Here is a 13,055-nt window from a genome sequence, read left to right as displayed (position 1 = left end):
TGGATGGAGTAAGAATAGACTAATGTGATTTAATTGGATGGGATGGATGATTGGTTTAGTAAGAATGGACTAATGTGATTTAATTGGATTGGATGGATGATGGGTGGAGTAAGAATGGACTAATGTGTTTGAATTGGATTGGATGGATGGATGATGGGTGGAGATAGAATAGACTAATGTGATTTAATTGGATTGGATGGATTGATGATAGGCGTAGTAAGAATAGGTTATGATTTAATTGGATTGAATGGATGATGGGTGGAGTAAAAATGAACTAATGTGATTTAATTGGATTGCAAAGATGGGTGATGGGTGGAGCTAGAATGGGCAATGATTTAATTGGATTGGATGGATGGTGAATGGAGAAAGAATGGACAAATGTGATTTAATTGGATTGGATCAGATGATATGTGAGTAAGAATGGCCTAATGTGATTAATTTGGATTGGATGGATGATGGGTGGAGTAAGAATAGACTAATGTGATTTAATTGGATTGGATGGATGATGGGTTTAGTAAGAATGTACTAATGTCATTTTATTGGATTGGATGGATGATGGGTGGAGTAAGAATAGACTAATGTGATTTAATTGGATTGGATGGATGGATGATGGGTGGAGTAAGAATAGACTAATGTGAATTAATTGGATTGGATGGATGATGGGTGGAGTAAGAATGGACTAATGTGATTTAATTGGATTGGATGGATGATGGGTGGAGTAAGAATAGACTAATGTGATTTAATTGGATGGGATGGATGATGGGTTTAGTAAGAATGGACTAATGTGATTTAATGGGATTGGATGGATGGAAGATGGGTGGAGCTAGAATGGACTAAAGTGATTTAATTGGATTGGATGGATGGATGATGGGTGGAGTAAGAATAGACTAATGTGATTTAATTGGATTGGATGGATAATGGGTGGAGTAAGAATAGACTAATGTGATTTAATTGGATTGGATGGATGATGGGTGGAGTAAGAATGGACTAATGTGTTTGAATTGGATTGGATGGATGGATGATGGGTGGAGTAAGAATGGACTAATGTGATTTAATTGGATCTGAAGGATTGATGATAGGCGGAGTAAGAATAGGTTATGATTTAATTGGATTGAATGGATGATGGGTGGAGTAAGAATGAACTGATGTGATTTAATTTTATTGGAAAGATGGGTGATGGGTGGAGTTAGAATAGGCAATGATTTAATTGGATTGGATGGATGGTGGATGGAGAAAGAATGGACAAATGTGTTTTAATTGGATTGGATCAAATGATTGGTGAGTAAGAATGGCCTAATGTGATTAATTTGGATTGGATGGATGATGGGTGGAGTAAGAATGGACTAAAGTGATTTAATTGGATTGGATGGATGGATGATGGGTGGAGTAAGAATAGACTAATGTGATTTAATTGGATTGGATGGATAATGGGTGGAGTAAGAATAGACTAATGTGATTTAATTGGATTGGATGGATGATGGGTGGAGTAAGAATGGACTAATGTGATTTAATTGGATTGGATGGATGGATGATGGGTGGAGTAAGAATGGACTAATGTGATTTAATTGGATTGGATGGATGGTTGATGGGTTTAGTAAGAATGGACTGATGTGATTTAATTGGATTGGATGGATGATGGGTTTAGTAAGAATGGACTAATGTGATTTAATTGGATTGGATGGATGGATGATGGATGGAGTAAGAATAGACTAATGTGATTTAATTGGATTGGATGGATGATTGGTTTAGTAAGAATGCACTAAGATTATTTAATTGGATTGGATTGGATGATGGGTGGAGTAAAAATTGACTAATGTAATTTAATTGGATTGGATGGATGGATGATGGATGGAGTAAGAATAGACTAATGTGATTTAATTGGATTGGATGGATGATGGGTTTAGTAAGAATGGACTAATGTGATTTAATTGGATTGGATGGATGGATGATGGATGGAGTAAGAATAGACTAATGTGATTTAATTGGATTGGATGGAAGATGGGTTTAGTAAGAATGGACTAATGTGATTTAATTGGATTGGATGGATGGATGATGGGCGGAGTAAGAATGGACTAATGTGATTTAATTGAATTGGATGGATGATGAGTGGAGTAAGAATAGACTAATGTGATTTAATTGGATTGGATGGATGGATGATGGGCGGAGCAAGAATAGACTAATGTGATTTAATTGGATTGGAAGGATGGACGTTTGGTGTTATCCAATCCAATACAATTTTGTTGGATTGTTTGTGAGTTCATGGGATTGGATAGATGGATAGATGAAAAATTAGATAAACATTTCTTTTATTCTACTATGATGTTTTTAATGACAGCTATATCCCGGCCAGATACTTGAATGAAGGAGTTGATTGTTATGAATCCATGTTGGATAATCACTTGAAGCACAGAAGATCGATCATATTGTGTAGGGATATCGACGTTGCTAATAAAAGGTAAGAGTCAGCACATTAACACTGTTAAAACCCCCCCTTCCTCTCCTCTACCGCTGTCTTTTATGGAAGGTCCTCGATATTTCTTTTTCCAGTGCCTTGTTCCCTGTTCTAATTTGGTTATTAAATATATTCAATCATGTGAATCACGATAAAAATAAATAGGTTTGAGTTGCTCTGTTTATCACTCTCAGCAGGTGATGGGCATGAAGAACGACGGAATAAACGACAACGGGAATCAAGACAATAGAAGAAAATTGTAAACAGAGATAGAGAAAGGAGAAAGGAGTTGGCAAAGCGTGAAGAAAAACAACAAAAATTGGACGCAAGAGGCACTTAGTTTTTGAAATGAAGATAAAAGGGAAAAAAATGTAAGAATAGAAAAATGCGAAAAAAGCTAAAAAGGAATAGAACAATTGAAAAGAAAGAACAGAACAGAACAGAACAGAACAGAACAGAACAGAACAGAACAGAACAGAACAGAACAGAACAGAACAGAACAGAACAGAACAGAACAGAACAGAACAGAACAGAACAGAACAGAACAGAACAGAACAGAACAATTTGATAAATGTGACAAAAACAAAACTACGAGAGTTATAGATAAAAGGTAAACAGAGTGATACTAGAATAAAAGAGATTGAATTTTATATATACAACGACTGTAAAAGATTCAAAATCAAGTGAATTTCATTAAACTATTTAAAAAAAATACAAAATCTCATTCGTCACTATACCCCACCCCCTCCCCCTAAATCACACACACATGATCACAGCGTGATTAGAGCCTCGAGCCTCTTGACTGCGAGTCTTACAGGACAAAATAAAACAAATGTCACGAATTCCGATATGATGAAAGCTGTGACTTCTTTTGTATTTTACTGTTCTGGTCGTTTTCAGGATAATCGTGAGCAATCAATACCATTAACACCTTGACCGTCACCAAGAAACAAAGAAGTAATACTCAAAGGATTGACAAATGAACAATGAAGGCATTGATTTATAAAGTGCTAGATTCTTTGAGTCTTGCTTCTTTTCTTGTCGTGAGAAAGAATACTGATTCTATGAAAGAAAAAAATGATGATTGAGAGAATGACGTGACTAAAACGCACGGACCCTTTTTTCTCCAAAAAAGAAACAAACCGTCCACGGATTTCTACTGTATTCACGCAAATATGACGTCATGTATTTGATTACTTTGGGCGTTGTGTAAGCACGTGTTATTCCCTCGAGTAAATGTTATTCTATGCTTGAAAACACTTATTCAAACTGAAATAAAGGAGAAAAAAATTAATGCGCATAATTTACTAGTATCAAACGGTTCGCTGTGCTGTTTTGCTTCAAGAAATAAAGCTCCTGTTATGCGCCTAAAACTTTTTGCTAAAACTTGTTTTCAACGTCGTTGAGAGACAAGATTCACGGGCGTGAAACACGACATAATCTCGTTTTAAAACTTCTTCGCGAAGTTTCGTTTGCCGGCACGAGTATAGCTAGTTTGAGCAAGTTTAAGCTAAAAGTTTCAACGTGTGAAAGTAACTTAAACTGAAATCAGGCGCGCGAAGTGGCGAAGCCGCATGAGTTAATAAAGTTTTTAAATAACTTGAAGTGTAATAAAAAAATATTGGCGCTTTATGCGTCTTGAAATCTTTGTTTGTTCCTCTTTGTCTCTGGGTGTATTTTATTTTTGGTCAGGTGGAGTCTAGACATTAAAGGATATTTTTCAGCTGTTGTTTTATTTCTTTCATTTTTTATTTTTATGGGTCAGACAATAAATGTCACACAATAAAGGTTCGATGTTCTTTTATTATCAACTGCGTGATCTAATGAATTCAAATGAAAGGATATTATTTCAAACCCACGATTTTATTTTTGTTATGAAAATTTAAAAATCACGCCTTAAAAAACACAAAATTAAGGGTCACGTGACTGGTCACGTGACTAATTAACATAATGGTGTCTTTTGCCTAAAATAAGCGTTTTTTCGGGTTTTTATTCTCCGTAGGGTACGAACATAGCCTTTTCTGGTCATTTTACATGTTTTGGGCAAAAAATATTGCTCAAAAACCGTCGCATTTTCACCAAAAAATCAAGATTTTTGTGGGATCCCTGTGTAAAATGCTAGTTCCAGGTCCTTGCGTAAATTTGGTTCATTTCAAATCTTGCTTTCATCGCGGTTTGACGTGTGTCAATCTGTGGAAATATAAAGAGAAGTTTTTACAAGAACAAAAAAAATTTATTAGCTCGTGCTCCATCTAACAGAGAGATAAGGACACGAGAACTATGACAGGTAAGAATTATCGTGTTTTTCTGCGTTATTCTGGCGTTTTTCCGTATTTTTAACCAGTTTGTAGATTTCGAAAGTTCGATTGACCGCCATGACACGTGTTGGCTTTGAACTCTAAGAATTTCACTTTTTCTTGCAAAATACAATTAAATTTGCCACAAATATGTAATTATAGAAAGTTTTCAAACAGTTTGTAAGTTTAATTTGAGTATATTTCCATTTTTTCCATATTTTGAAACTTTTGTCATCATCGTTACACGAAACTTGGTTCGTGAAATTTTAAGACCTCCCCTCCCTCGTTAGAACCATGAAAATCCTAATTATTAATGTCCTAATGATTTATCTTTCTTTGTATTGCAGTCTTAAAAGTATAACTTACACGTGAAATACTCCATAAGGCTGTCCAGTGATCTGTAACAAGATGGAAACCTGACATCTGAGCCTAACTACCATACTGCATCTTGACTCTATCCAATATATAATGGAATACTTCAGTATTAATCTGAAAATGATGGGTAAAATGCACTAAAACAAGAAGCAAAAACACTTGATACAATGTTGTCTATGAGTATAGGACTGCAAATCAATCTGTTGATGACCCTGTGACCTTCATAACAATATGGACTTCCCTTGTTGCTGTATGTGTGTTGACCTGAATATCAACATGACCCTGTGACCTTCATAACAATATGGACTTCCCTTGTTGCTGTATGGGTGTTGACCTGAATATCAACCTGATGACCCTGTGACCTTCATAACAATATGGACTCACGCTGTTGCTGTATGGATGTTGACCTTAATATCAACCTGATGACCCTGTGACCTTCATAACAATATGGACTCATGCTGTTGCTGTATGGGTGTTGACCTGAATATCAACCTGATGACCCTGTGACCTTCATAACAATATGGACTCACGCTGTTGCTGTATGGGTGTTGACCTGAATATCAACCTGATGACCCTGTGACCTTCATAACAATATGGACTCATGCTGTTGCTGTATGGGTGTTGACCTGAATATCAACCTGGGGATGACCCTGTGACCTTCATAACAATATGGACTCACGCTGTTGCTGTATAGATGTTGACCAGAATATCAACCTGGGGATGACCCTGTGACCTTCATAACAATATGGACTTCCCTTGTTGCTGTATGGGTGTTGACCTGAATATCAACTTGATGACCCTGTGACCTTCATAACAATATGGACTCACCTTGTTACCACAAAACTGTTCATATCCCAAGCAGCAGTTTATTACTAATCATCAGGTATGTATGTTACTCTGCAGAACAATTTCATACATAAGTTAGTTATACAATGCTTTATTGAGGCACTCTATGGGCTATTATTTCTCAAAACCAACATGGTAGATGTCAGACAACCACAGGGTTCCCACTGTACAACATGGTCTACTGCTGACCAGTACTGTATACTGACAGGACTGAAGGATTGACATGGCTTATGCCTGCACTAAAGAACATTTATGCGATGTAGTCTTAACTAGTATCTGCTAGTAATATAATCATTTCAACAAATATCTGTAATTGATTCAGGTTTCTAAACAGATCTCTTTCACTTTTTCAACAGCTTGATGACAAGTATTGGTACGTGTCATTGTTAGATTGTGATGATACTACATTGCATCAAGCTATTGCCAGCAGATGTATGACAGACAAGTAAGTTAAACTATTAGCTATGTTACAATATATAAATGCATCCAAATTAGTTTTTTCTTTCGTATTCATAAAAATGATACCAGCCAAAAGTCATGCTCTAGCATTTTGGTAGTTGTAGTAAAATGACCCCATTATGCCAATGCCTATTTCAGTCATGCTTTAGCATTACAGTGCAACTACTGTAACAGGGGTCAGTTACACCAGTAACACAAGAAAACTAATTTAAAATCTTGTATGAAAACAATGCATTCCATTGCATTCCGATACATGGCCCCATTTATAGTAGTCACACTGTACTTTAAGGAGCCCTTTTGGCAAAGTAGACCACTGCATACTGGCTGTGTTGAAATAATGTTTTAGTGACCACATACATTATGTGCTTGGACGTTTGCACTCAATAAAGTCCCTGGGGGGGGATACTCCCTTTGTTCAGGTGGTAGGGGTGATTGGTACCTAAAAGGTACACATAAATTAAAAAGTCTCTTAAACCCAAACTTGATTTCAAACCCTAAAAGGTACAGCTTTATTTCAGTATTTTACTATTAACCCCAGTTATCAATGCCAGTTCAACGAATGAAATGACAGCGTATAATAAGATCATTACGATGATCATATTAAAGAAATATTTAGTGCATCATTGTAAAGTAAACAGCGGCATAGCATGGATAACGTGCATAATAAATGACCCCAAAAGGTACTGAGTTATGTTACATAGTTGACTTTTGAGCCGGAACCCCTAAAAGGCCCACACAGGGGACATTTTCAACCCTAAAAGGAGTGCCAATCACCCCTACCACCTGAACAAAGGGAGTAACCCCCCGGGAATAAAGTCCTCTTCATTTGTATTCAAGGGGTTGTTGTATAATGCTGTGTGTCGTACGTAAAGAATACAAATGAGGATGACTTTATCAGAGAGATAAAAGAACATCCAGGTACATCAAATTCTCACAAAGGTCAATCTCATGTTGTATGATCACTAACAACCTGCAAAATGTCTTTCTCTAATACTCTAAAATTTGCATGCTAGAGAAATTAATTTTAACTTAGCGTAATAAACATTCAGGTTTCTCAACACATCTCTGATTTTTTTCAACAGCTTGCCAGCCTCTCAACCAAGGATCATGTTGTCATGGTGATGATGCTGTCAAGTTCTGGCCATCAGATAGATGACAGACAAGTAAGTTTAGCAATTGGATATATCATGTTTGATATCAGCATGTCTCTCACATACTTGATGGAATATGTAAGACATAATCTAAGACTAGCTGTCAATAAATAATATTGTTATATACCAACTGTAAAAGTCCATTTCTCTTGTACTCTGATTGGATGAGAGGGTATCATGTGAACAAGTTTCAATGTTTTCCCGCAATGGCTCTCAGCTGGCAACAATATGTAGTTGCTTTGCATTCTTTGGCACTTGGTATATAACAAAACACTACTTATTGTGATGTTCCAAACATTATCCATCCCCCTCCCAACACTGAGCAATTTGGAATTTCTGAGGGGGGAGGGGCGAAATGAAGAACAAAATCATAAAATATTGTATGGAAAATGTGGAATTTCTAGGGAATGGGGGATCTTTAAAAAACCTGCTTGGAGGGAGGAAGGATAATTTTTGGAACAACACATTGACTAGAACCTCCAGAAAGCAGTGTGTTTTATGGTCCCAGGCAATAAGTGTTAAATAAATAACACCCAGAGAAAAACCCTTGAAGCACAGGAGAGAAACAATAAGCAATTCTACTCAATACGTAATGGTAAGCAACACCAAGTCCAGGAATCAAACCTGCACTGCCTTGGTGAGAGGAGAGCACTCTGACTGATAGGGCACCCATGCTTACATCCATTTTCAAGCATATGACTTTTGCCATTTGATCCTATCTGATGTGCATCACTGGAAACAGGCAACAGAATATTGACAATTTCTTTTTGTTTTTCTTTTCTAGCTTCACCAAATCTGTCATATTCAGTTATACCAAGATGCAAAGCCTTGTAAGATGATGCAGCACCATCAAGGGCAAGTCAATCAGTACTGATGACAGGAATCATCCACCAAGGATATCAATATGAGTAACATGGTTTAGAGATTGAAATCTTCCAAGAATTTAAAGAAAAAAGAATCTAGCATTTTTCAGGAATAACAAAAAAAAAAAAAAAAAAAAAAAAAAGAATTTAAAAAAAAGTTACTACCTAGGCCTAGGAGAATAGTATACCTTGTGTAAACATCTTAAAGCAAACACAACCAAAAAGACAACCATTTCAATGAAGAATGTTGTAGAATTTCAAAAAATTGGACGATGACTTTAAAAGAATTTCAGGGTTTTCCCTAGGCCTAAGAGTAATAAACTAGCATTAGTTAAGATGTGACAAGAAAAACTAGTAGAAAAAGTGTTTTTGGCTAGAGGACTGGTAACATGCAGGGCTCAAAATTACACAAATGTTTGTGCAGGACAAGTAAATTTTGAATGTAAAATTTCTGTTGACATTTTATTCTGAAAATCGTACATGATTTTTTTTCTTTTTCTTGCAATCAGAATGTTGGGATTGCATATTGCCTGCTGTTTTGAGTCCTGCAGATAAGTTATTTTCACAAAAAATTAGGAATGTTCTGTCCATGATTTACAATTCAAACCATCTTCATTCAAAACTCTTTTGCGCACACATACTGCAATGACAGTAAAGATTCCAAGGCATAAGTTTGTTTCATTCAAATACTACAAGTTCAGATATAATTCAGCAAAAATAGCAAGATAAGTTTTGAATGGAAAAATGCTTCCAAGGCTGTTTAAGATAAAGATAAATTTATTGAACCCATTGAAAATGAAGTCATAAGAGTCCTCAACACATCAAATCTTATCACTAATCAATAATCCAACATGAAAAAATACTTTTGATTGCCAGTTCTCTAGCCTCAAATATTAGATATAGGAGAGTATTTCATGTTAGCCAGTGCTTGACACCAACACTAGTCCACTAGTCTGGGACTAGTAACTCTTTGCTTTGGGCTAGTGAAAATAAGGACACTCTAGTCCTGACCATAGGCTAGTGGGTTTTTTAAGGGCTATGAAGGGAAAGTATTCCATTCTCCAAGAAATATTTTCTGGGCTCATATATTACTCTGCTGAACTACTAGATTTATAGACTTACTAGCCCATTGCCTTGTATCTGCAAAAGTGAGTGTCAAGCACTGTTATCTTAATCAAAACATTTTACAACTAGTCAAGGGTTCTCAGTAAAAAACCAAACAAATCTTTAGATTATTTTCTGTTTTGCTCATGCAGTTTCAATTTTTACAATAAAACAAATTAAGATTGGCTTCTAGTTTTAATAAATATTTTTGTTCAAAATCTACTGGAAACCCTTCACTAGTTAGAAATACTCTCCTATATCTAATATTATCATCATTTATTATTTGTACCAGAAAAATGAAATACACTTGATACCTCCCACGAGGTCCTACCAGCACCAAACAAAAGCTGCTCCAACAGGCCAGGAAACCACAAAAGGCGGTACAACATTGCTGCTCTTGGCAGAGTCTAACCTTGAGGCTATGATCAGATGATTGCTCTGGTGGTGAAGGTCGTAGGTAAGGATACCAGGTGATGGCTCTCTGCAGATTTCATGGGAGTACGCTGATGGTATGGATGCCAGTACACTGTGCAGGTTAGTGTGAGTAAGAGCAGAGATAATCATATCTCACTATTCATGGGTGTGTACAACAGTGATAACTTTAGGGGCGGTGTGCTCAATAGACTTGCACAAGACACCATTCAGACCTTCATACAAGTAGATTGTCAACCTGGGAAGACTAGAAGTTGAATCATTTCTAGGTGACCTAATCTTGAGTTCAATGATGTTCGGCTAGACTGATATACAAGGTTCTATCATAGGATTGTAATTTAATTAGTTTTTTCACCAGCAAAAAAAGACCTCAGTTTCATATTAAACAATAAATAATCTCTTATCAAAAACAAAAAATATATATAACCTAAAAAAAAACAAATGAAAAGAGTCATACCATGAGTTCAGCAAAGTGGGCTTAGCCAGGAATTTCCGAAAGGGCAACGCCCCAAATTTAATAAGCTGCCATTTTATTTGAGCCCCCCAAAATGCTGAACCAAAAAGGGGAAAAATATGAAAATTATGGTATCAATTCTAAAAAAAGCTGCCATTTTGTTGCTCATTCAGCAGAACCAAGAAAATAAATTAAAAATGTGGAAAAACTTTTATTACTCAAAAGTCACTGTGACCACCAGTTGAAGAAAATAACTATTTAAATATTATAAAAGCAAATATATCCCACTAATTTATGACATGAAACTGAGGTCTTGATAATTTCTTTGAACAATTAAAAATATTATTGGCAAATGAGATACTGTATTTATGAGATCAACTCAATTCCAAACTATTCAAAAAGTTTTGTAAGTTAAATAACAAAGTCAAGCAATATATATTAACACAGAGCAACTACAGTAAATGTATGATTGACAGGATTTGATATAATCAAAGCTTCTAGTGATTTGAAGCTTATGACATTATTTTGTCATGCAAAATTTGCAGACTTTTGAATTAAATTTCCCACAACTATTTTTGGCATTGTCTGTTTGAAAATGGATCATTATATTACAATATTTACCAATTAGTATATTACTGATTGACTAAAGTTTGGTATTAATTCAGCTGTGCAGAATCATAGAATATAATACACCAAAAGTGCAAACAATCAATGATTACAAACAAGGCAAATGTGAAATGAAAAATCAATGAATAGAAGACAAGGTGAGCCATCAGAGAATGGCATTGAAACACCATACCTCACAATCAAGAAACAATATTACAATTGAATGGAATGAAACTATTAATACCAGTAAAACCAAGAGTTGTTATACCATGAATGATTATGTTCAAAGCACTTGTATTATATGCACAAGCTGTACAAATCCAAAGAGTCTCATTTGATCCAAAATCAACGACTGTGGTATATATTATGCTTATATATACTTTTAATTTGGCAAAGTCAATTATCATACATGTAGTTGCTCATGATTCAATTCAAAATTACGAAGAAACATTTAAATTTTATTTTTTCATTCATTATGGCTTATTTACTTCTGCTAAGAAGTTTTTTGCTGGTGAAAAAACCTCATCTTAGGAAACAAGATAAGACTAAAATCCTTATAATAAACTTGACTAAGACTAGGAATAAGACCAAGGCTTTACTTATCCTCCCTCATCATTAAATAAAATAAACTTTGATGTAAAATCGATAGAGTGGATTTGTTATCAGCACAGGGCCGTAACCAGAACTTTTACAGGGAGGATGCACATCGAATAAAATCGTGCCATTGATCGTTTCTTTTAACAAAGCAGAACCAAAAAATAAAGGTGACCCAAAGAAAGCAGAACCAAAAAAAAAAAAGGATATGGATGAGCGGACCTTTAGCTTTGCTCCCCTTGCTCCCCCCTAGTTACGGCCCTGCAGCTGGAGTAACGGTTACTCACACATGTTGATGTTGCTGATCTGTTCATGTCTTGGTCCAAACAAAATGTGATTGTACAACTAAATCATGCATTGGGCTGCAAATACCAAATCCACTCTAGTTATTTTTAAACTAAAGTTTTCTACGAACAACTCCCTCAGCACTGATTTTCATAAAGTAACCTTCAAACTTGTTCTATTTGGTAATGACATCACCATGCAGTAAGCCTTACTCACACAGCAGGCATGTTGAATGGAACGATAGATTCCTCAACACAAAGCCTTGCATTCAAGTTCTCAAAAATAAATTGATGTGCGTTAAGCAAAGGTTTATAAGGTCCTGAGAATAAGCATGACAGCTTTGCATGAATATAGGCCCATGAACCCTGCAAACACTTGTTTTACATTAGGAAGAGAAAGATTGGCACATTCAAGATTTTTTTGAAAAAATACATGTGATGTGATGTCATTATGATATAGCAACATGATAATCCCTGTTCCCTTGAGATAAATATAGAAAAAATAGGCTCAGCCCCCTAGCAGACTCTGAATACATTAACACTTGATGGAATAAATTATAGACCCATTCCCTTAGCAGATTCTGAATACATTAATACTTAATTGAATAAATTATAGACCCAGTCCCTTAACAGACTCTGAATATATTAATTCCTATTGAATAAATTATAGACCCAGTCCCTTAGCAGATTGTGAATACATTATAGACCTTAGTCCTCTAGGGAAACATAAATTAATTGTTGAAGGGTACAGAGCCTAGGTTAGCTTTTCATATTAAATTACATGGTGGTAGTTTCCTTTTCGGGATAGACCAGCTCATTTTCCACAAGTTAGTAGCCTAGAAACTTCATTTTAGTTTTCGCAAACCAGGGTTGGATAATCACATACACTTTAAGGAAGTCTGAATACCGCCTTAAGTCTATTGATCACATCCTTCTAAGATATACATCACTGCTGTACAGTAAAACCTATGGGTAGTGAGGTTGGGTTATCTTATAGTCTCTTACTTTGCCACTGTATCTTCACATACAAAGGCTGGCTTACCATCACGTACTCTGATGGTCTGTATGGGAGTTTCAAGTCTGAATATCCGTAGCGACGTGTTCACCATCAGAGCCACCCTGGTTATGGTTTCATAAT

General features: G+C 35.7%; 1 long non-coding RNA gene across 1 annotated transcript; it reads left to right on the top strand.

The window, feature by feature from the left end:
* The first annotated feature begins 829 nt into the window (after positions 1 to 829).
* On the top strand, positions 830 to 3,014 carry LOC148904338 (uncharacterized). The gene is made up of 2 exons (XR_016118946.1): positions 830 to 2,455; positions 2,647 to 3,014. It is a non-coding gene; the product is annotated as an uncharacterized LOC148904338 (long non-coding RNA).
* Positions 3,015 to 13,055: the final 10,041 nt, after the last annotated feature.

Source organism: Actinia tenebrosa, unplaced genomic scaffold (genome assembly GCF_029948245.1).
Source record: "Actinia tenebrosa isolate PJP-AT-01 unplaced genomic scaffold, QUT_ActTen_1.0 utg23594__unscaffolded, whole genome shotgun sequence".
In the NCBI taxonomy this organism is placed as follows: domain Eukaryota; kingdom Metazoa; phylum Cnidaria; class Anthozoa; order Actiniaria; family Actiniidae; genus Actinia; species Actinia tenebrosa.
The sequence above is the reverse complement of the archived record's forward strand: the minus strand, read 5'-3'. Positions and strand labels throughout refer to the sequence as shown.